The sequence below is a fragment of the Lynx canadensis genome, chromosome D1 (assembly GCF_007474595.2).
Source record: "Lynx canadensis isolate LIC74 chromosome D1, mLynCan4.pri.v2, whole genome shotgun sequence".
NCBI lineage: Eukaryota > Metazoa > Chordata > Mammalia > Carnivora > Felidae > Lynx > Lynx canadensis.
In genome coordinates, this window is record NC_044312.2 from 72,616,928 (window position 1) to 72,641,990 (window position 25,063).

General features: G+C 33.9%; 1 protein-coding gene and 1 pseudogene across 9 annotated transcripts in view; one reads left to right on the forward strand and one right to left on the reverse strand.

The window, feature by feature from the left end:
* SOX6 (SRY-box transcription factor 6) overlaps positions 1–25,063 on the reverse strand; it is a 620,069-nt gene that overhangs the window by 230,478 nt on the left and 364,528 nt on the right. The gene's annotated exons all lie outside the window — the stretch shown is intronic.
* LOC115526677 lies at positions 15,785–15,954 on the forward strand (annotated as a pseudogene).

Here is a 25,063-nt window from a genome sequence, read left to right on the forward strand (position 1 = left end):
ATTGCTAAAAGATCCATTCAAAGTATGTTAGACCAATGGAATTTAAAATGATGTAATAAAATGTGAAGAACTCGTCATCTTTCAGATTCCAAATTGCAGTTAACCTTTATATTACTTGTAAATTATACTACAAAGAAGCATATCCATAATTATCTATAAAAGTTATTAAAATACTCCATTTTCTAAACACATATATGCATGGTGCTTCACATACTTCAACCAAAACAACAGATTGCAACAGATTGAATGCAGGAGCAGACATGAGAATTCAACTATGTCCCATTAAGCCTGACATTAAATAACTGTGCAAAAAAGTGAGATAATATCACTCTTCACACTAAATTATTTTTTAGACATTACAGGTATTTTTGTAAAGACTATTTTAGCAACACATTTGTTATTTAAATTAATTAACAAATGTTTAATTATTTTCACTTTTAATTTCTCATACTAAGTATGTCAATAGACAAAAAGCCACATAAACAAAACTTCTTTGGGTCCTCAAATAGACCTAAAATTGCTGACCTATCTGTAAACAATTCTGAGACCTTAATCTCACCAGACTACAAGCAAATTGAGTTAATTGCTTCCCCAACTCCAAAGACATGGTAGACACAAATATGTGCTAAATGTAAATGACCCTCAAAACTACTTCAGGAAAATATACAATTTTAGAATGAATGAAGGGTAAAGGTTTAAAATTAGAAATGAGCTAAAAACTAGCTCTACCACTTATTAGATTTGTGGTTTTGTACAATTATTTATGCTTTTTCTGAGTCTTTGTTTCTTCACATATAAAATAAAATTTATATCCATCCAGCTAAACAATTGTTAAATAATAATAAATAAATATTACTCACTATTGTTAAATAAAAGAGTGAAGAATGTAGAACAGTTAGAACTCTTATACACGCCTGATGGTAATGCAAAATGGTGCCGCTGCTCTAGAAAACAGTCAGTACCTCATAAGGAGCTCGGTACATATACCCAAGAAGAATGAAAACGTACATCCACACCAGAACTTGTACCATGTTCATTACAGCATTATTCATAATAGCCAATAAATGGAAGCAATCCATGTCCATCAACTGATGGATCGAAAAAATGGGGTATATATCCTTCAAGTGGAATATTATTTGCCAATAATAAGGAATTAAATATTAATACATGGTACAATACTGAACTTTGAAAACATTGTGCTCAGTGTAAGGCACTAATCACAAAAAAACACATATAATTCCACTTATATTAAATGTACAGAATAGGCAAATCTAGAGAGATAGGAAGTAAATTAGGTGTTGCTTAGGGCTGGAAAGTTTGGAAAGAAATGGAGGGTGACTGCTAAAGGGTGAGAGATTCCCTTTAGGGTGATAAAAATATTCTAAAGTTTGATTGTGTGATAATTGTACAACTCTATGAATATACTTTTTTAAAAAACCTACTGAATTGTACTCTTTAAATGGGTGAATTTTAAGATATATGAATTATATCTCAATAAAGACATTGCTAACAATGCAAACAAACAAACAAGCACAGGTGAAAATGTCTAGCAAAATAAGTGACACATACCAGAAGTTCAGTAAATGCTTTTTTTGTCTTGATAATAACTGATGTGTCTCAAAATCTACTTACAAAACTAAGATACATCACAAAAATTTGAGCAGATTTAATTAGACTATGAGAAAAATTTGTAAGTCAATGGTCAACAAACAGTATAATATATTCACAAAAGAAGTTCCCTTTTTGTTGTCTAGCTATTCTTATTGATTTTATACAAACTGTCCCTTTTTTTAAATTTCTGTGAAATATGAATGAAAAAAACAGGATGGATCTTTTAAGATTCCTTGTAGTTATTTAATATGAACTGAAATTTGATATCTGATTTAAATTTTGGTGTCTTAATTGAAGCTTCATAGTATAAAGTATGTTTGAGGAAAAATACAGAAAATCTCGTATATGAGATATGATAAAACCACTAAGCAGATATTTACTGGCAACTTCCCTCAGTTAAATTGCTATTTATGAAAAAAATTAAGTAATCCCTTTTTCATAATTCCTCTTGCTATTAAAGAACAAAATTATTAAATTGCATATTAAAGTTTTTGGTATTGCAAATTCATTAATCATAAAGCTTGCCTTGAAAAAAAGCATGTCAAGAAAAATCATACTAGGAAGCAATACACGCTCTAGAACTATTGTCCTTTCCAATGGAAACAAAACTATCTAGGCTCTCGTCTACCTGAGTCTTGCATTTGTGATGTTCATTTAAAAGAGGAATGTTTTGCAACTGAGTTTCAAATTTTAGATCTGCCTCTTGGCATAGTGAGCTGACAGATTTTGTGGTCTGGAGGCACAAACTAACTAGAATTTCCATTCAGAAGCGGTAGCATATTGGTGAAGCCAGGGTGAGAAAACAGAAGAATAAAACCAATTTCTCAGTCTTCTCCGACCCTCACAGGCTTCTTGTGTGCCTTTCTAATTCACTACATTCAGTCAATAATTCATGGAATAAATATTTTTTATATACCTTGGGTCAAGCAGTGAACCCACACATACTCTGTTTTCATGCAATTTACCTTCCAGTCATGGAACTCAGATAATAAAATAAATTAAAAAATAAAAAGTATATTAAGCTGCAGTAAATGTTATAGAAAAAAATAAAGCTAAGTAGGTAGAAGAGGTTCCAGTGTTAAATAAGACAGTCACAATAGGTCTCTCCAAGAATGTCAATTAAGCAAAACTGAATTAAGCAAGAGCTGAAAATATGATCCATGAGAACATTTAGGAGCAGAGCATTCCAAGAAGAATTAACAACAAATGCAAAGGTCCTGAGGTGCGTGCCTGTTTGAGGAACATTAGTAGGTAAACATATGATGAACAAAAAAGAGCAAAAAGAAGAGGTGATATTTTGATAGAGTAAATATATATTTGGTCTTCATCCCCAGTTCCTGGCATAGAGCTTCAAAAATCTTTGTAATTTCCTGAGTGATAAGAGTGAGAGGAGTATCTATTATTCATAATAAGCCCCTTTCAACCATACCTGAGTCTATGTTTATGAGGTGACAGTTAATGAGCCCCTAGATAGCTTTAGGATGTGAGCTGGCTGCCAGAGGAACCAACTATGTGATTAGAGAATTGAAACTTTCAGCCCTACCCTTGACCTCTGAGAAGGGGAGAGAGGCTGGGGATTGAGTTAATCACCAATGGCCAATGATTTAATCAACCATACCTATGTGTATAATGGAGCCCCATAAAAACTCTAGACAGAGGTGTCCAGAGAGCTCCGGAGTTGGTGAATGCATCCTTATCCCAGGAGGGTGGAGCATCCCTCCAGGAAGAAACTCCTGGAACAGGAAAAGAACTCCTACACTGGGAACCTTCCAGACATTGCCCCATGTAGCTCTTCATCTTGTGATTCATTTGTATCCTTTATAATAAAAAAGTAATAGTAGAGAATTTCCCTGAGTTCTGTGAGGTATGATAGCAAATAACCAAACCGAATAGGGGTTTGGGGAGCCACTGATTTGTATCCAACTTGGACAGAAGTGTGGATAACTTGGGGACCCATGACTTGTAATTGGTGTCTGAAGTGGGGGGGGCAGTCATGTGGGATCAAGCCTTTAACCTGTTGTGGGGGCAGTCTGTGCTAACTCTGGTTTTTAGTATGAGAATTTAATTAAATCGTAGGACACCTAGCTGGTGTCCACAGAGCACTGAAGAATTGTTTGGCATGGAAAACTCACATTTTTTGTGTCAGAAGTGTTTTGAGAAGAGAAACAGTTTTCCCTTAGGAATGTAACAGAAATGAAGTTAGACAAGAAAGAGAGGACCATATCTATCCTGTAGGGCCTTTTGGGCAATCATAGGGACTTTGGCCTTTATTTAAATTAATATGGGGGTCCATTAGAGGGTTTTCAGACAAAGGAGTGATGCGATTTAACTGACATGTTAAAAGGATCAACCTATAGCTTCTCTATGGAAAACAGATTATATGGAGACAAGGGAGAAAGCAGGGGATGTCAGCTGAGTGGCTAGCACAATAATTCAAGCAAGATAGACTGGCCTGGACCAAGTAATGGTAATGGCACATTTACACTGGATAATTTGAAAAGAGTTAAATAAAGTATTTACAAAAATATGGGGCAAGTTTTAAGGAAGACAACAAGACATAATGATACACCCAAGAGGTAGTTATAGAATGAAGCTGTTGGGGAAAGAATGGTGGCTGGAACCAAGAGAACGTAGTTGTACGGAGAGGGTCATGAAAGGGTCACAACCATCCTACAGCAATATGGCAAGGAAAGAGCTGTGGAGAGGAAAAGGACACCAACCTTACTCTCCCTCAGCTCTCCTGAGTGCCTCTCATTGGTTGAACCCAAATGGAAGTCAAAGAGAAAGAGAACTCACTCATCAGCACTCTTGGTACACAGAGTGAGTTTAGAAGGTATAAAGAGAGGCAAATGGAAACTATGAGGATCAAGGTTAACTTGTAATGAGGATCAAGGTTAACTTCAAGGTTTGTGATCTGAGCACCTAGAATAGAGTTGATATTTATTGAGATGGGAAAGAATTTAGGTACAGTAGATCTGGGAAAGAAATTTAGGAATTCCATTACAGACATGTTAAATTTAAAATGCCCAAGTAGAAATGTACAGTAGAAAATTGGATATATAAATTTGGAGCTCAAGAAGGAGGCCTGATTGGAAACATAAATTTTAACCCTAGTTGTCATGGATTTGAGATACCAGAAAAAATGTGACACTGATCTATAAATACAAATGATTCTCTTTCTTCAAGACATTATTCTTTTATTTACTTTGAAGGGAAAAAAACTTAAGTAATATTATAATCAATTCCCTTTTTAGCATCCTCTAAAGCATGAGCTAAAAAAAAATTGTAATTATCTGTGTTGTAAATAACTGTGTATGCCATTATAGACTGTGAGCTCCTTATGGAACAAACCATTTCTTAGTCATTTTTGTATTCCCAATACTTAGCATATAAAAGCCTCTCAAAAATTTTTGACACAAGACTGGAATTAATGAAAATATAAATAAATGAAAATAGGGTTGGGATTCATAGGGTGTCCTGAAGGTGCTATCTAAAATGCCCTATTAATGGAAAAGTTTTGTTTTTGTAAAAAGAATTTCTTCTGATTGTCTGAAGACACAGATAACCTGACCTATCCTGTAACAAGAAGTCAAGGAGAAGCCAACAGTCAGGTTTTTTTTTTTTTTTTTTTTTTTTTTACTTTTTATTTATTTTTTTTTCTTTATTTTTTTTTTTATGAAATTTATTGACAAATTGGTTTCCATACAACACCCAGTGCTCATCCCAAAAGGTGCCCTCCTCAATACCCATCACCCACCCTCCCCTCCCTCCCACCCCCCATCAACCCTCAGTTTGTTCTCAGTTTTAACAGTCTCTTATGCTTTGGCTCTCTCCCACTCTAACCTCTTTTTTTTTTTTTTTCCTTCCCCTCCCCCATGGGTTCCTGTTAAGTTTCTCAGGATCCACATAAGAGTGAAACCATATGGTATCTGTCTTTCTCTGTATGGCTTATTTCACTTAGCATTACACTCTCCAGTTCCATCCACGTTGCTACAAAGGGCCATATTTCATTTTTTCTCATTGCCACATAGTATTCCATTGTGTATATAAACCACAATTTCTTTATCCATTCATCAGTTGATGGACATTTAGGCTCTTTCCATAATTTGGCTATTGTTGAGAGTGCTGCTATGAACATTGGGGTACAAGTGCCCCTATGCATCAGTACTCCTGTATCCCTTGGATAAATTCCTAGCAGTGCTATTGCTGGGTCATAGGGTAGGTCTATTTTTAATTTTCTGAGGAACCTCCACACTGCTTTCCAGAGCGGCTGCACCAATTTGCATTCCCACCAACAGTGCAAGAGGGTTCCCGTTTCTCCACATCCTCTCCAGCATCTATAGTCTCCTGATTTGTTCATTTTGGCCACTCTGACTGGGAAGAAATGGGCAGAAAACATGAATAGACACTTCTCTAAAGAAGACATCCAGATGGCCAACAGGCACATGAAAAGATGTTCAGCGTCGCTCCTTATCAGGGAAATACAAATCAAAACCACACTCAGGTAACAGTCAGGTTTTAAACAAAGAGGACTTAAGCAACTTTGAAAGCTTCTGTTGGTAAAGCAAAGAGAGAGCACTATGGATAGTCTAAGGGAGTGTCGAATACAGTTAATAACAAATCACATTTATTTGTTTGTTTCCTGTGTCCTCAGGGCAGAGCCTGCTTTTATTTTTTAAATTTAATGTACTTAGTTTAGCGTTTATCCTTTCAATACCTTTTTTCATATTGTTGTTACATATGAGTTTGTAAGAAAATGTGGTATTTTTACATGTTTTCAGTTGTATATTATATCTTATACCAGATACATAATTTTGTTTCTTTTTTCATTTAATATCATATTTTTAAATTCATACATGTTGATATATATATATAGCTGTTGTTTATTCTGACTGCTTCTTTATTTTGATTGCTCTTATAAACAATGCTATAGTGAACATTCTTATACACATGCAAGAGTTGCTTTAGGAGATAAATATATACATATAAAAGTTGGATAGTTCACAGAATATGTGCATCTTCAACTTTGCTAGACCTAGCTAAACTCAAAGTAGATATATAAACTTACACTCCCACAAGTAGTTTATGAGAATTCCAGCTCCTCACACTTAATTTTTGCCAGTCTGATAGATATGAAATGGTATCTTATTATTGCTTTAATCTGCATTTCTCTAGTATTCATGCATCCTCTTCTGTAAATTGCCCAAGTTAATTTTTAAGCCAGTGTGGAATCAACAAGCTATGTCTACCCCATGTATTTTGATTCCATATCAGTAGCCAGGTCTGTTCAAGAACCTTTGCCAAAGCCAAAAAGCAGTACCCCCAAACAAAGAAATTTGGATTTTCCTCTAGAAGCCACAAAATTGAGTGGGGGATAACTCTCAGGGTCATGGGTGTAAGATATCAGAGAAAAGTTAGATACTGACATAAATGCAAATAGTTCTCTCTGAGAGTTTAATGTACTTTGACAGGGAAAAAAAATTAAAAGTTTACTCCATTTTCCTTAGCATGTCTAATGTCTCCCTTTCTGTCTTTTCTTGTGCATTGTTTTTGACTCTGACACATACTTAAACACAAAATCTGTATTAAATACAATGAAAAAGCATACATAAAAATATTTGTATTAAACACAATGAAAAATAGTACTCAAAACAGGAAGCTGCCTTGTTGACAGTTTGATGAAAGAAAGAAGGATCAGCTTTCCCTTCGGCCATCAGTGGAGATGAGATAATTTCAAGTAACACAAAAACTAAAATGCTTCACCAAGCACACAGTATACATGTGAGAAAAACAGATTCTAATATAATTTCAGCAGTTCTGTATATAAGTTATGATCCATTCCCATAGGTTTTTTAATAGATGTTCCTCAGTGAAAAAAACTCTATTTATTGCAACAATATGCAAATCAGTAAACAATATGAACACCAATTTCAAAACTTCATATAATTCTTCCATCAAAATACTGTTTTCAGAAACCTCACTAAATTTGACATAATAACATTTTTTTGGCTTCTTTAATGTACATTGTCATAGGGATGTCTTATTACAGATAGCTGTAGATTCTACATTTTGACAGTATTAGAAAGATAGTCTTTATGACTGCCATAGTATAGAACAACATCGTCAAATAGAGCTCTCTGTGATAATGAAAGTGTTCTATATCTTTGCTACCAATATGGTAGCCCTGGTCACATGTGGTAATAAGTATCCGAAATGTGGTTCATGTGATTGAGGAACTAAATTTTAACTTTGTTTTAGTTGATTTGAATTTATTAAATAGTCAACATGTGGCAAATAACTTCTATAGTGGGAAGCACAGATTTAATGTAATCTAGAAAAATTTTCCTTTTATCTAGCCATAAATATTGGTCTCTGTACTAAGCAGATAGCCAAGACTGGGCACTCTCTGCTCTAGGATCAGAGGTCACAACACTCTCCTCTTGGCAACATTGGCAGTGACCTAGTTCTCATCTCCTATCAAGTGCTAAATTACTGGGTACCTACTACCCAGGCCTTCCATATCTTATGTCCTGATTTTCATTTTAGCAGAGGTTACATTTGACTCTTGTTATCTAACCTATAGGTGCTTGGATACCTGCTTTATGTGTTTCATGTTTCTATCTTGTGTCCTTGGGCATCTCTGCTCACTTAGGGTGACTCAGCTACATCAATAATCATTATCCCCAGCTCCTGTAATGCCAGTGTTGATTGACTACATGATACTTCCTGCCAAAAAAATTCAGTAGTTATATCTTCATTCATGACATTAGCCAGACCTAAGGTATCTAACATATGAGATTTTTTTTTAATGTTTATTTATTTATTTTAAGGGAGAGAGCGCAAGCAAGCATGAGTGCACATGAGTGGGGGAGGGGCAGAGACAGAGAGAGAGAGAGAGAGAGAAAGAGAGAGAGAGAGAGAGAGAGAAAATCCCCAGAAGGCTCCACACTGCCAGGGCAGACCCCATGCTGGGCTCAATCTCACAGCTGTGAGATCATGACCTGAGCCGATATCAAGAGTCGGATGCTCAACAAACTGAGCCATCCAGATGCCTTTAACATGCAAGATTTCTTTTTTTTAATTGTTTAAAGTTTATTTATTATTTTGAGAGAGCGAGAGAGAACAGGGGCAGGGCAAAGAGAGAAGGACACACAGAATCCGAAGCAGGTTCCAGGCTCTGAGCTGTCAGCACAGAGCCCGGATGTGAGGCTCAAACTCATGGAATGCGAGATTATGACCTGAGCCAAAGTTAGACACTTAACCCACTGAGCAACCCAGGTGCCCCTAACCTGTGAGATTTTTTAAGCACACTCCTGGGTCTGATTTCTCATGGTCTTCTTCTCAAGAAATTAAAATTGTTTGAATTGGAAACTGTTTAAGATAATCTGGTGACTTAATCCTCAAACTAACAGTGTCCTCTGTACATCCCCACATTTAAAACTCTTGTTATTCCATTAGTACCAGCTATTTCATGTTCCTAATGAGCAAAGAACAAAGCTTATTTCTAAAATATTTGGAGAGATATTGGAAAATTGTGGTATGAATTGAAAGAACTTTGATACAAATAATTAATAGATTCCAGTGTGAGATACGGATTATAGGCATAATAGTAAGTGGTCATTGTATGTGAGAGATGACAATCTTCCCTTAACTATTTTTCCTAACTTTAATTATTAACCACATTATAATTTATTATTAAAATTCTATTCACGGTTCATAAATTTTTGCAGTAGACATACAAAAATACATGCCACTATGCTAGAAATGTAAAGATACTAATAGTCTACACAGCACTCAGAGTTTCTAAAGTTTCTGTTCTACAATCACTTTCATGACATACCCAGGCACTTTGTCAACTGTCAAATAACCAGAGATGATTCACTGTTGAATTGTAGATCAGATTTTCCTAAAAAGCCAGAATAATATTAAATAATCCTTGACAGCAAATAAAAAAACGTAAAAGATACTAAAAGACAACATCCCCAAACCTGATGAATTTAAATTAATAGAAAAAGGGAAATCTACAGTAGCCAAATTTGAATAGAAGAACTATATATATTAAAAAGAAAAAAAATCCCACTAATCTAAAAAGAAAAAAGTAACTTCGGTTTTTGTTATTTCTTTAATTTTGTTTTTGTTTTTCTGCTTGTTTATTTAGCTCAAAGAGTCATATGGAAGACTTGGGAAGTGCATGGGGAAATGTGTCCCAATAATAACCCAAAGAGATATTAGCATGTTTTGGTGGAAAGAACATAAACTTGAAGCACTATATAGTCCTCCATTCAAATCCTGGATTGTCCATTATTATCTTGGTGTCTTGAGAAAAATTCTCCTGAGACTCTGTTCCTTCCTTTGCAAAAGGAAGATGATGATGCCAACCTCATGCCATTCATTGGTTTGAGGATTAAGTAAGATAAAATAAACAAAAGCACTGTGATACACTATATTTGCCCAATAAATGTTAGTCTTTGCTTTTGACAGCACCCTCCTCTCATGCCTCTCTGTAGGTTTTTAAAAACCTATTTAAAAAAAAATTAAAAAAAAAGCATTTCTCATGTCTGACTGGTAGAAAATACGAAGTATTGTAAACTCTACATAGTCTAACACAATGGTAGGCAAATAATAAGCACTGGGGAAAAAAAAGATTTGTGGATTGATTGAGATTCTATAAATGCATTCCTTCTTGAAAGCAGAGGGATGGATGAGATCAATTCTAAAGATCCTTTCCTGGTTCTGAGATTCACGTTCTAGTAGGAAAGCTTCTTTCAGTGTCAACCACAGTAAGAATAAGTTCATCATGAAGGGAAAAAAAGTGTTTTTTTTTCCTGGTCCTACCTCTAGTTTGTTTTAGGAAATACAATACAGAAAATCTCCTCAGGGCCCTTCCTGTAATCTTAAGTAAACTCTTCTTTCTAAATTCAAAAAGATCATAATTCTTTTTCTCCAGTATTTCAATTCATCTAATTCATCACTTCTTACTCATTTGTTTCTTGATCATTCATTCTGATTCCATCTCAGACAAGCCTTTGTAAATATTAAAAATATGGTCCAGGTAGAGAGAGCACCACTTCAAGTGGTGGTGATCCCCTCCTCTTCTTCCTGACACCAAAACTGAAAAATATGCAAAGAAGAAGACCTGGGACAAGTACCAATTACTCCAGGAAAATGCTTTTCAGCATCCAGCTGGGAGGGCAACCCTAAACTGTGGTATCATGGCTGAGAAATACACAGTCAACTATGGAGACTAGAGAAGAGCCATCATGCTTCCAGGCAAATGCCTACTGGCACTAAACTATGGCTGGAAAAATAAAAGAGCTCCTTTTAGTAACCAGTTAACAAGAAATCCAGGACTCTCAATGGGTATGAAAGCCTATGTTTAAGCAAAACCACAGAATGGTTGTGCCCATTTCATTTTCTTTAGCACTCTTAATAAACTTCTATTTATGCTCCCTTGATGTTACCAGCTTAAACTTGAGGGTCTCAGTAGGTTTTCCCACATTCCAGCATGGAAAAACTTCCAGCTATATAGATTTATGTAAAGCACTCTGCATCCTTCACTGTCTCTTGAAATCTTGCAACCCAAGGACAATTGCATATTTAAACAGTAAAGGTGGTTTTTCTAACTTGAGTAGAAATGTATCTCTGGGTCCAGATAAAACTAAAGTTTTTTCATTAATAACTATATTAGCTGGAAATTGCCACAGATGAATTTCAAAGCAGTAAAAGCCTACTTGTTTATAATATTAAAAAATAAGTTTAAACCTTCATTTAAAAAGGATGATTATGAGCAAATTTTAGAAATGTCTTACATTTGTAAAGATCTGTAGATGTCTTCTACAATCACTCTTCTATAAATAACCACACTCTTCTAACAAACCTTAAAATCAGACTGCTCTCAATAGAAAACTCACATTTTTCTCCAATAATCTCTACTTCTGAGTCTATTTGAAAAGTTGGTCAAAGACAGGAGCCATGTGCACATGCATGGTTTTGATTCCATCTATACTCCTGCCCTAATTCTTGTGGCTTGGACCCATTCCAGGTGCTCTGCCTTACCCTGTGGTTTGTATTTGAGATCCCCTTTTCTGACTCATTGCATTCTCCTGATTGGCAAACAGATTTAGATATGAAAACAAACAGTTACCTGCCTGTAATTGGTTTCTAACAGCTGCACTGTTGTAGCACTTCTTAACCATGGTGAAGGTGCCTATGAGAGAAGCTTCTTGTTTAGTTCAGAGGGTGTGTGCGTGTGTGCGTGTGTGCGTGTGCGTGTGTGTGTGTGTGTGTGTGTAGGGTTCACACATTTAGTTTTGTTTCCTTTTGTTCACTTTAGTTTCTTATTTGTTTTACAATAAGACTTGGGAGTCTTTATTGTTCCCCAAGATACTCAATAATTATGGTGTATATGATTTATACATTATTGATCTGAAATATATATTTGTATTTTTTAAACCTCCAGAAATCAAATTTAAATAAGAATACACTGGATTTTAACTTTTTAAACTAACGTGGCTTTTAGTTGAACTTAGAAGAGTCCTCAAAGAAAAAGAGTCACTTCTTTTTCTTTTACTGACTTAATAGGAAGCATACTATTTTATTAGTAGATTAAAATGTTAGGCTAGAAGTAATAAACTATTATTATATTTTTAGTAGTGTGTCTCATAATGTCAACTGAATTATGTGAAATGTATCAAACTAGTTACAATAAAAGCCACTACTTACATACTACAAACAATTGCAACTCCCTCAACATATCAGAAGAGACTGGGACGTTGCATTTTAAAATTCCTGTGGAAATCAAATGTATTTTAAGTATCAGCTCTGATTATTTAATCAGACAACTTGCATTTTGCCCTGGCTAATTTTGAAGGCTGATAATATTTTACTTATAAAAATAATTGTGCACCTGTTGTGATGGAAGCCTAGTTAAACAAATGTTAATAGGAATGTAACTCGTAGCTTTAAGCATAAGAACACAGGTCTCTCATTACTATTACATGAAGAAACATATTTTTAAAGCCATGAGATAGATCTCATTTTAAATCTCATCTCTTCCTTAGCCCTAGAGAGATGTTTAAGAATATTATTAAAACATGTACAACGAATAGTTGCATATTAACTTGAAAGGGAACATCAGATAATGCCTACTGAACAAAATGGATATGGAGTTCCTCCTTCCCATTTAATACCTGTGTTCTTCTGCCTTGCTCTATTCCCTCGCCAAGCCATTTTAATGATATTGAATCATTTTTGAGAAACACATGCACTTTTCTTACCAACTTATGATCAAAGGAGAAAATTAAAAAGAGGACCTACAAAAGCTGGACTCCTCTTGCACTCTTCTTGTTTTCAGGCTCTTTCAGCATTAGAGATCTTTTTCAGTACCCAAATTCTGTATGCTTTAAAAAATGCTAGGCTCTCATGGAATAGACAGACCTTTCCTCTGTGGATCCTGCCATTTTGTAAAAAGACTTCCTAAAAGCTACCAACGTGTGTCTATTCAATCCATTTCCGGGTGTAATCAAGTTCTAAGTACTGAAAAGAGGCTTGAGGAAAAAGAATTTGTCTTAAGTTAAACTAGCTAAATTTTGAGCTCATTTATACATGCCTCTTATTGACTTCTGTAAGACTGTAGCCTTGCAATTGGCCCAAATTCTTTAAGGTTATATTTAAAAGGTAATTTTATTCAAAATTACCTAAACTTTTGAACCCTATGTTTTATAATGTTGGGTTCATTTTAATTTTATTTTGGTTAGTGCAATACAAGTTTACAAGCAGAGTTCAGAAAATGTGTGCATTTTTTAAATGACCTAAATTCTCTGTAGTTTTCTTTTTCAATAGTTTAATGCAGACATTTGGATTGAAGGGGAATCACAAATAAACGGAATAATTGCATCAAATTTCCTCAGTGCATTAAATATGCACTCAGTGGTAATTACCAACAGTAGCAACACATTTAAAAATGTAGAGAATAATGTACAATTTATGCCTATTTCAAGGGTCTTATTCATGAAAACACCATTTGGATGAAAATACACACATTTTATTAAGTGGTTAGCCTTAGATTTTTTTTTAATTCAGACAAATGACTTAAATAGTAAGTGTGTGGGAGGTCTAGTAGTATGGGCCAGCTCTTAATGTGACATATATATCCCATGAGAATTGTCAAGAGCTGACTCTAGAGTAAAGAAATACCGAGGACACCCCCTGGCACGTGGGGCGCTAGGCACAGAGCATTCCTGGGCCTATAAACAGCAATGAGATGAATTACTATCCCACATATTTTTCTTCTAAGAATCAGCTGTATATAAATATTATCACAAATATATATTTTTAAACTTCTTACATTTATTTGAACAAAAAAGACTAAATTGAAATAGAGGAATTTAATAATAGTATATAAAAATTTTAAAACTTTTTTATATTTTATGCTTACTAAACTCTGTGCATAACTTTTAATTATAAAATAATAAATGCATATGTATTGAAATCTCATCTATCCCAAATGTTACACTAAAAAAAAAAAATTCATAGCAACTGTATGTCCAAACGCGATACATGTGAAAATCTCATTTTCACAGTAAGACCTCTAAGTTTTAGCTACTGCTATAATAAAATGCCAGAACCAAAACTGTATGGAAAGTTTCTTTAAAGTTTTGGGTAAGAGAATTTTACTTATACTTAAGTAAGGTGATTTAATACTACGACAAGGACTTGGCAGATAAATGATAGCTAAGCTATCTGTAATAAGATGGGAACAGAGCTGATTAGGCTGCTTTTCATTCTCCAGACCTAGATTACCTGAAAAATGTAAGCTAATTATCAATAAAGTGATCATTATTTTTTGTTGAAACAATATTGGCGACATGGACTATACTGTAAATTTGATGTGGGTGATAATACGGATTTCTTAGAGTGTTAGAACTTCCTCTCAATTTTATACATATCTAATCATTTCCTATGGAATAATTGGTGCTACAAGAGGTATTAAATGGTTCCAGGTCCATTTGGGTGGCACATAATGAAATACTCTCATATCTATTCCTACTGGCAAACTACTATTTACTAAGGATTTATTTTATTAGTCATTTTACAATCACTGACAGTAATCCTGAAGTGCATGTATTTTTCCCCACTTTGCAGATTAAAAACCTGAGAGTAAAAAAAAAAAAAAAAAAAAAAAAAAACACGTTAAAAGGGGCGCCTGGGTGGCGCAGTCGGTTAAGTGTCCGACTTCAGCCAGGTCACGATCTCGCGGTCTGTGAGTTCGAGCCCCGCGTCAGGCTCTGGGCTGATGGCTCGGAGCCTAGAGCCTGTTTCCGATTCTGTGTCTCCCTCTCTCTCTGCCCCTCACCCGTTCATGCTCTGTCTCTCTCTGTCCCAAAAGTAAATAAAAAAAAAATAAATAAATAAAAAATAAAAAATAAAAACCTGAGAGTAAAATAAATAAATAAATAAATAAATAAATAGTTCAGTTTATACCATAATTCAAACCCACATCTGATCAATTCTACACCTTGTGTTTATTATGCCACAATTCCTGTTCCAGGGGAGAAAGCAACTAAGTTCTTTAAGTCAATAACTTCATTTAGCGTCCTCACAGAATCTTTGAACTCTTACATGTAACTGATTTGCTTTGTAGTTATTACTGACAAATTGATTTATTATCAAGGTAATTATATGCTACTCTATTTTAAAGTTCTAGTCCAGTGGTTCTCAAAGTGTGATTTATGGACCCCTTGGAGTCCCAGGGGAGTCTCCAAGGTGTCTCTAAGGTCAACACTGTTTTCATAATAATACTAAGGTATTAGTTGTATGTTACAACATTGACACACTGATGATGCGAATGAATGAAATAGTGGGTTAAAACTGCTCATCCTCTAGCATGAATCAAAGGCACCTAACTCTACTAGTAGTAATTGTATTCTTCACCACCACACACTTGTAGTACAAAAAAAAAAATCAGTTTCAATTAAGTAGTTCTTTGATAAAATAGTAAAATAATGTGTTAAATAATGACTTTTAAGTACACATATTTTTAACATTCTGTGTGATGAGGGGCACCTGGCTGGCTCAATCGGTAGAGCATGCAACTCTTGATTTTGGGGTCATGAGTTCAAGCCCCATGTTGGGTGTAGAGTTAAAAAATTAGTTCTTAAGATTCTATGTGATGATCGCTTCTCGGCCTTTTGGCTAAGATCAAGTGAAGATTCTATGTGATGAAATGGGAAGCATCCCACTGCTTATTACACCTAAGTATCATAGCTGTCTTGAGAAAAATCACTTGTGCTATTGTTCGAGTTGCTAGCTGAAATTTTTCATAGTTTTTTGCATAGACCTCCAATTTCATTTAAAAGAACAAGATAAAATATCCTTACCTGTACTTTAACATTTGCCAAGAGAGCCTCCCACTTCAAAACAAAAACAAAAACAAAAACAAAAACAAAAACAAAAAACCGAAAACCTTATAGAATTGGTTAAAATATAATTCGAACTTTCAAGGGAAAATCAGAATTTCAGAAAACTTCTATCTGCCATCATGAGCATAACACTTTCCAAATACTAAAAAAAAATTTTTCTGATATGATTAATAGTAATATTGATGAATTTGATTTTTTGATACTATGTGATGAAATGTGCCAACATAAGGAAGAGCTGCACAACTAAGTGACAATATAATCTAAAAGCCTAATGCATGGCATTACAAAATCATGCATGGAACAAAAGATTCATTCAGAGTTAAAATTGGACAAATAGATTTTTTAAAGATTTTTTTAAGTTATCTCTACACCCAACATGGGACTCGAACTCACAACCCCAAGGTCAAGAGTCACATGCTCAACTGACTGAGCCAGCCAGGTGCCCCTGGACCAATGTATTTTAATGTAAAAGTATTGAAAGTTCACTGATATGGTTTCAGATCCTACATTAGACCTAACCTTTAAGAAACCAACACTTGTGATATTTGATGTAGTATCAAAGAAGAAAATTCACAATTGTGTGAAAATGCTACAAGATACTTTTCCCTTTGTCAGCTACATATGCATATTAGGCCAACTTCTTTGTATACTTCGATCAAAATGTATCAAACAGATTGAACGCAAAAGCAGGTATGAGAGAGTCCAACTGTCTTCTATTAAAACCTACATTAAAAAGATTTGCAAAAATGTAAAACAATGTCATTCTTCTCACTAAATTATTTTTACTTTAGGAAATATATTCATATATTCAATATTTGTCATAAAAATGGGTTTTATGTTAATATGTAGCAGATTTAATTTTATACATTTTAAATGAATTAATACTTTTTTTATTTCTCAGGGTTATTTTCTAACATAATTAAGTATTAATAGTTATAAGTCACATGAACAAAAGAATTTTAGAATCTTCAATACACTCTAAGACTCCTGAGATCAAAAAAAGTTTGAGGACTGTATTTCATCATTCTATCAATAAATATTTACTGGTTCAAGTACTAAATTATGCCAAATGTTGTTGCTTCCTGTAGTATTTTCAGATTCTCTACTTACTCTATACTACACCAAATAACACATATTCTCTCTCTAACCCTCTCAACAAAATCTGAAGTAAGTAGTATCATCCATGCTTTCTTGTACAAAAATAAGGAAATCAGTTCTTTTCATCTTCATTGAGGACTGCAGTCTTTTTTTTTAATTAGTCTTTTGTATTGAAAAAGCAATGCATACACATGGTTAAAAAAAAAACAACCTACCGTACAAACTATACAGTAAAAGTTTAAAAAGCAGCCTGTCCCATATCTTTTATTTTCTACTTCATAGCCAACCTCTGTTAACAGTTTATTAAATATCCTTCCAGCAATTTTCTGTATGTATATAATTTTCTACACAAACTGAAGAGTATATATGCTCTCCTCCGTTTCACACTGTCACCCTTTATAGTTCCAGAGATGTTACCCTTATTAAGCCAAATAATTCAGGTAATATGGAGATGCTATGCTAAAAGTCTCTGAATCAGTGACCCCATATCTCCCAAAACAATGCAGAGTAAGCCAGACTTAAATTTATGTCCTGTAAGGTATTTTCACTTAACACTCAACTTTGTTTATTTCTTTATTGTGATAAGAATATGCTACTAAAAACGGGACTACATTCACCTCTCAAAATGTTGTGAAATCAGCATTCCAAGTTATGGAAGAAATTTTTCTATTTGCCCAAACACATTTCACTTCCAGATTCCTACTGTCTGTTCTTCTGTTACCCTGTCATCTCTTATTCCACTATGAGCCATACCCTGTTCTCCAGGTGTGTATTAGGTATGTACATATGGATAGATGTTAAAGGCTATTTTCAATTCTGGGTTTATACTCTAATACTGAAATAAAAATCATTTGTATTCAATGAAATATGAGCTACTTTGATGGAGAAAGGTTCCACCATAAACCTAAGTCTAACACACATCATTAAAGCTTCAGTATGTTTTCACTAATTCCACACAGGAGGATTACAGATGTCCTGCTAGCTACCATTTCCTGGTAAGCAATCTGAATGGCTTCCAGGAAATTGCTAATGACCTTCATTTTACTTAAAATCTAGGCTGCAATTAGTAATAGTTTTGCTTCTCCATGCTGGTTATAATGTTTATTTTCATCACAGCAATCAGGGAGAAAAAAGTGAAATGTCTTGTTTTTGAATTATATCAAAATGTATTCTCTTTTATTTCGGTATGTCACCAAATAGACTAATACATATTTAATGTAATCATAATTGTGTAAGAATACTTTGGATCTTTCTTACTTCTAACCAATTTTGCCTCCTTTCCCACTCCAGGCTTCAGCAATTGCTAAAATTAGCCTTTTAAAGTGGAATCAATAGAAGTATTTGATAATTTTTGGCTATTTTTATTTATAACAACATTTTATAAAACTGAAAATTTTAAAACTAGATATGATTGTAAGTAAAGGTGTATGTTTTTAATTATAATAACTACTAAAGGAAGTTTCAGATTTTTATTCAATGAATTTAAGGCATGATTATGTGGTCAATGTAATAATAACAAAGAACAACTTTATCCAGTGTTATATTTATAACCAGAATTTGTTACTAAACTTCAGCATTTCCTTTTATGTAAACATTGATTTCACTAATTAGAGCCAACTGATCTTTTCTCTAACAGATCGATTTCTTTTAATCTCAACAGTTAACAGCAATTCCAATGTATCATAATACTTTAGACCTTAATCATATAGTAGTAATTTTTACCAGCAGCTTTTGTTTGAATTTTAATTAAGAAGACCTTGTGTCTCCAAACCCAAGTGGGGAGAGGTTTTAATTGCTTATATGTATATCACACAGACTTCAAAAGAAGTAAAAGTTATTTATAACAGAGTACAAAGGAAAGCTTTGAAATGTTTACATTCATGCAAAATAGTATAAATTTTAAAACTATGGGTATTGCTGTGTTATAGTGCAAAAATATCTATAAAACCAGCTGTGATATGTATTTACTGTTAATAAAAGGAGTTCATGGGTTCAGAAATAATAGCTCACTATTGACTACAACACGACCAAAAGACTGTGAGATGGATGGGTTAAACATGCTATTCTGGGGGAATATTAAGTTTCCACCTTAGTCATTTACTATGTGATTGAGAGCAGTAACTTTACTTTTCTGGATGTTGGGGTCCTTACAGGGAAAATAAGAAGTTTGGGTACATAATATGCAAAGCTTCTTCAGCTCTAATCTTTTGAGATTCCATAATTCTAGATATTACTCTGAAGTTCTACAATTATACAAAATTCATACAGAAAATAGTGACACTCTACCACATTATTTCATACAAACAGGAAAGTGAGAAAATTACATGCGCTCTCAATCTCTTTCACAAGCTGGTCTCTAGAGCAATACAGCATTTGTCTTGAGAAATAACAATTTAAAATTTTCAAAATACATGAAATCTAAACATTGATAGATTACTATTTTAACCCTTTATCCTGTGAAACAGCAAGAATCACTAGGTATGTGAACTTTGCTGACTTTAAGCTGAAAAGTGGCAGATGATTCTCCTCTAAACACTTCCAGATTTTTTTTCAGTTCCCTCAGATGAAGAAATTGCTGTAAATTTATAATGGAAATTCAACAAAAACTCACTTATAAATGAATATGTAAAGTGTACAGTCATAGCTCTTGGAAAACCACTCTAGTCCTTCTGTGATTGCCTACAACTGAAAACACAAATAACTGTAAATTACTATTCCTAAAAAACAGAGAATTCTGTTGAAAGGGCAATGTATGGAATGAGTAATCAGAGTACTTAGATATAGTTTAGGCCCTTACTAGAAAAGTGAACAAACTAGGAGAGAGAATCGGCATTTAAGCTAGTAACCTAGAATGCAGAACACTGATTCTGTGGGAATGCTGTTAGATCCATTCTGACCTTTTGGTGATAACAGTACTGCTTAAGTTACTTCAAGAATAACCTACACCATTTGATCTTCAAAGATCTACGGTACACTGGAGACAAAAAAACAAACAAACAACTAAGACTGTTGTGTTCCTGTGCTCTCTTCCAGAGATTTATGTCCACAATCAAACCTAATAATGAAACCAGTCTCTCTCAGTGACACACAGTGGCAATATTATAATATATTCATGTTTTTAATTCAGTATTTGTACCAACTACAACTGTAATATGCTTGTACTATTTGACGCCACACAGTTCCTAATTTTATTTCTCTTAGTAACAACCCTAATGAAGTAACAGAGAATAATACTTAAAACCTTTAGTAGTAAAGTATGGCAGAAACATTCGGGCTCTCAAACAAGCCTCTTAGACATATTAGTTGAATAACTATAATAAGCAATTGTGTTTCAGTCACAGCTTTGAAAAACACTGGGAATAATATATAGAACTTTCTGTTTAAAGGAATTTTTAGTCAACTTTTTTCCTATCAGAAAGAGACTATCATTTTTCTCAGCTGCAGCAGAATATACCTAGGAGCACATCTACCTTAATCCGTAAGTGTAAATATTGCAATGATTAATCATAAATGACCAAGGAAGGAAAACACTATTTTCCTTATTTGCTTCATATCACATAATTATTTTTTTGTCTCTCATATCATCTGTGTGTTTGACAAACACAAGCACAAACAGTTTGTGCTAAGTCAAACACAACCAGCATTACTGTTTCTCTGGCACACTGCCCAGGGAGGCGCCTTCACACCAAGGAGATGCCAGCCACAGCATAGAAGGGCATGTGTGCAAAACAGGGAAGCTGGCTAGGATTCTCTCACATAAACCACAGAAGATTAGGCCTATCCATGGAGGCAGAGGCTGATTTCCTAGTGCTCTTGATTTCATTAGGTATGTCACCATTGCATTTAGAAATGTCTCATAACCATAATTATTCTGGCATCCTCACTCCTTTGGTACAATTCAAACATACATTCAAATGGGTTGTGGACCCTATCAGTACTTCTGTCTTACCTTGTGTCCTTCTACCGTCTGATTCCCCCCTCTCTTACATTCAGGTACAGATCAAGATAAATACTTCTATAGAGAGAAACTGTATCACCTATATGCCCTCCAGCTTTGCAATACTGCTTCACTTACATAGAAAAGGGTAAAAGCGAAACTGTTTTGGTTGTTTGTATACTGTAGAGGCAGAAACAGCCCAGAGTCTATCTTCTCCTTTTCCCACTGCAGAAGTATAAGATTCTGAGGCTATAGAGGCAGGATTCAAAACCTGCTGCCACAACTTTTGACTGACCCCACATAAGCCATGTAACTTCTCACAGTCTTTTTACTCATATATAAAATCAATATAAAAATATTTTCCTTAATGGATTGTTATAATAAGGATCAAATAAAATAATGTAGATGTCTTAGTCCTTTGTTTCCGTTGTATAAAATAAAGCACCTTACAAAAAGTACTCACTATATTACTTATTGGCAGGAAATCGATAACATTTTCAAGATTAGTCTTATAATTAAGAAAATATAGTAAACACTAGTATTAATTTTGAAAAAACTTTAGGAGGTCATGAAGATAACATTCCACCAGAGTAGGAACACCCTCTAATATCCTCTACAATATCCCTGTTTAAGATTTCCAGATTTCCAGCTAAATTTCCAGATTTTGTTTTTTAAATTCATCCATTCATTCCATAAATATTTTGTGAACTCCTAGTATATCTGAGGTACTCTCTCTTAATGCAGTCCAACAGTATCAATGCCAGATAGCCATTAACTATTCCTAAATTCTTTTGTACATTGAGAATAATTTCATTATTTCCTTAACTCCTTAAAACACAATTCTTATCCTCTTATAATCAACCAACCAACATATACTAGGTCAAACTTCCCTACATCTCTAATTATTATTCATATTAAATGTTCAAGTTCTTCTCTATGGTCGTGGATTAGGGAGGGAATTTTTTGTTATGTTTATTTATTTATTTATTTTGAGAAAGAGAGAGAGGAAAAAGAAAAACACAAAAGTGAGGGAGGGGCAGAGAGAGGGAAAGAGAGAATCTCAAGCAAGCTCCACACTGTCAGCCCAGAGCCCAATGCAGGACTCGAACCCATGAACCATGAGATCATGACCTGAGCCAAAGACAAGGGTCAGACACTTAAGCACCGGAGCCACCCAGGTGCCCCAAGATTCATTTTTTTAATACTACTCTTAATCATTCTACTGTCAATACTTTAATTCTCACTCAGGCACCTAACGCACCGCATAGAATTTTTCAGTGATAGTAATAGAAGCTATGTTTCCTCCCTCCCCCAGCTTCATTCCACTCTCGAATCCAAAGAAAAAGAATATATATATATATATATATATATATATATATATGCACAAAATCAGAAAATAATGTAAGTATGGACTATTTGGAAAATAATGACTATGAGAATTCTAACAGCCCAAATTTATGGGATGCATAAAGCTATTTCTACAAACATATTCATGGCCAAAATACCTTTATTGTTAAATAAACAATGTTTAAAATGAAATATTCAGTTTAGGAATTTATAGGGTATCAAAAACAAACAAAAGAAAATGTATAAGGAAATAAGCCTGGGAGAGATAATATAGGTAAAAACAATATGGAGTAGTTGGCATACTCAAGTGGCAGCAGAATTGAGAAATAAATCTAAAAACTGGATAATTACTGGGATATTGGGAAAAGAGATAAGTAGATAAGCCACTGGCAAGTAAAATTGAAGGACAAAAGGGATAGAAAATGAGTATGCAAAATTTAAGATGGAATATATAACAGAAAATAAAAAACTTAAAATATGTGATGCTGTATTTTAAAACAATATTAATGTATTTGAAAACCTCAGTGAAATATACAATATTCTAGGAAAATGTTTTTCTGGAAAAACTGACTTAAAGAGAAATAGAAAATGTAAAAAGGAAAAAAAAAAACAATTATTAGCAACAAAAACTCCAGGCCCAGATATTTTATGGGTATATTCTCTCAGAATTTCAAGGAGTAAGTAATCCTCACATTATCTATTCAATATTTTACACAGCCTAGAAAAAGAGGGAAAGCTTTCCAATTCAACCACGAATTCTGGTACAAAAAAGTGAACAAAGAGTACAAATAAAGAAAAACACAAACTAATCTCATTTATGATTACAGATGCAAAAATAACAACTGTAATATGAGGAAATAAAATTATTCGGTACATTAAAATAAGACTGCACCATGACTAATCAGGGTTTATTTCATCAGTAAATTTGAAAAACAAAAACCAATAAGATATGCCATAAAATAAAATGCAATTTCTCATAGAAACTCCTAATAAACTATGACTAGAATGTTCTTTTAATAATAAAGAATATCTTAAATATCTTAATAGTTAGGGGTGAAATAGTAAAAACAATTCCATAAATTAAAAACTTTACAGAATACCTGCTATCACGTTTACTTAATATAATTATTGATATTCTAGGCAGTGTAATATGAGAAGGGATGAAAAAAGGGGGCATAACTGCCAAAAAAGAGAAAACCTATCAGCTGAAATATAATTATACCTAATAAGTTTGATAAAGAGGAAAATTATAAAATGAACCAGCAAAATTCATTAGCATCCCTAAATATGATAACAAAAAGAAAACAGAATGAAGAATGTCTCATTCACGAGAGCAAGCAAAAAGATTAAATATTATAGAGAAAATATCAAAATAAACACAGAATCTACATTTTTTTTTTAAATTTATTTTTGGGACAGACAGAGACAGAGCATGAACGGGGGAGGGGCAGAGAGAGAGGGAGACACAGAATCAGAAACAGGCTCCAGGCTCCGAGCCATCAGCCCAGAGCCTGACGCAGGGCTCGAACTCACAGACCGTGAGATCGTGACCTGGCTGAAGTCGGACGCTTAACCGACTGCGCCACCCAGGCGCCCCAGAATCTACATTTTTAAAAAAATCATCATTGAGGGACATAAAAGAATAAATGATTTTAAATGAAAAGACTCAATACTATAAAGATGTCAGTTCACCCTATAGTTTCATATAAATATAATCTTTCAAAAACTTATTTTGGGATTTTAATGAACACTTAGCTAAATTAAATGTAAGCCTAAAATAAACTTTAGAGAAGTATGCACACACCTTAAAGAAAAATTATGAATGTGGTCTTGCAATATTTACTTTTCAAAGATACCGTAAAGCTACAGTGATTAATATAGCACAGTAGTAATAAAAGTTTAGATAGACGATAGAATAAAACCAAAAGCTGAGAAATGGTTTCAAATATGCAATCAGTATGGTAAAAGATGTTATTTAAGTCAGACAGAGAAGATCAATTATTTAATTACTGATACAGATATATTTGGTTAATGGCTTAAGAAAAAAATTAAGTTGTTTCTCTAGTTGAAATTACACATCAAAATATACTCAAGAGGAATTAAAGGGTTAAATGATTAAAAATATAGGCAAAGAATTGGAACAAAATATAGCAGAGTGGGGGAATCCTTTCTAAACAAACCTCCAACATAAAAGAGCATGAAAAGGGAGGGAGGGATTTGACAATAAAAATCATAATGCAAAAGAAAATGATAAAATGAAACATATATGACATAAAGGTTAATACCATTAAAATATACACTAAAAATCATACAGAACCATAAGAACTAGACAAATCCGTTAAAAGAAAAATGGGCAAACAACATAAACAGGCAATTCTCAAAGGAAGAGACATTTACTACAAATAAATTTATGTCAGATTCTTCATTAACAATAATAAAGAAATTCAAATTAAATCAGCAATAGTGTATCATTTTCCCCTATAAAAACTGGCAAGAAATTTTTTAAGTAATAATACTTGCCACTGAGGGCAAGAGAATACTTGCAGATACTGCTGGTGAGAGTGGAACACTGTACCCTTTCTGCAGGGTAATGTGGTAGTATGAGTCAATGGCCTTTTTAGAAAAGAACACATGCTTTAACTCAGGAATT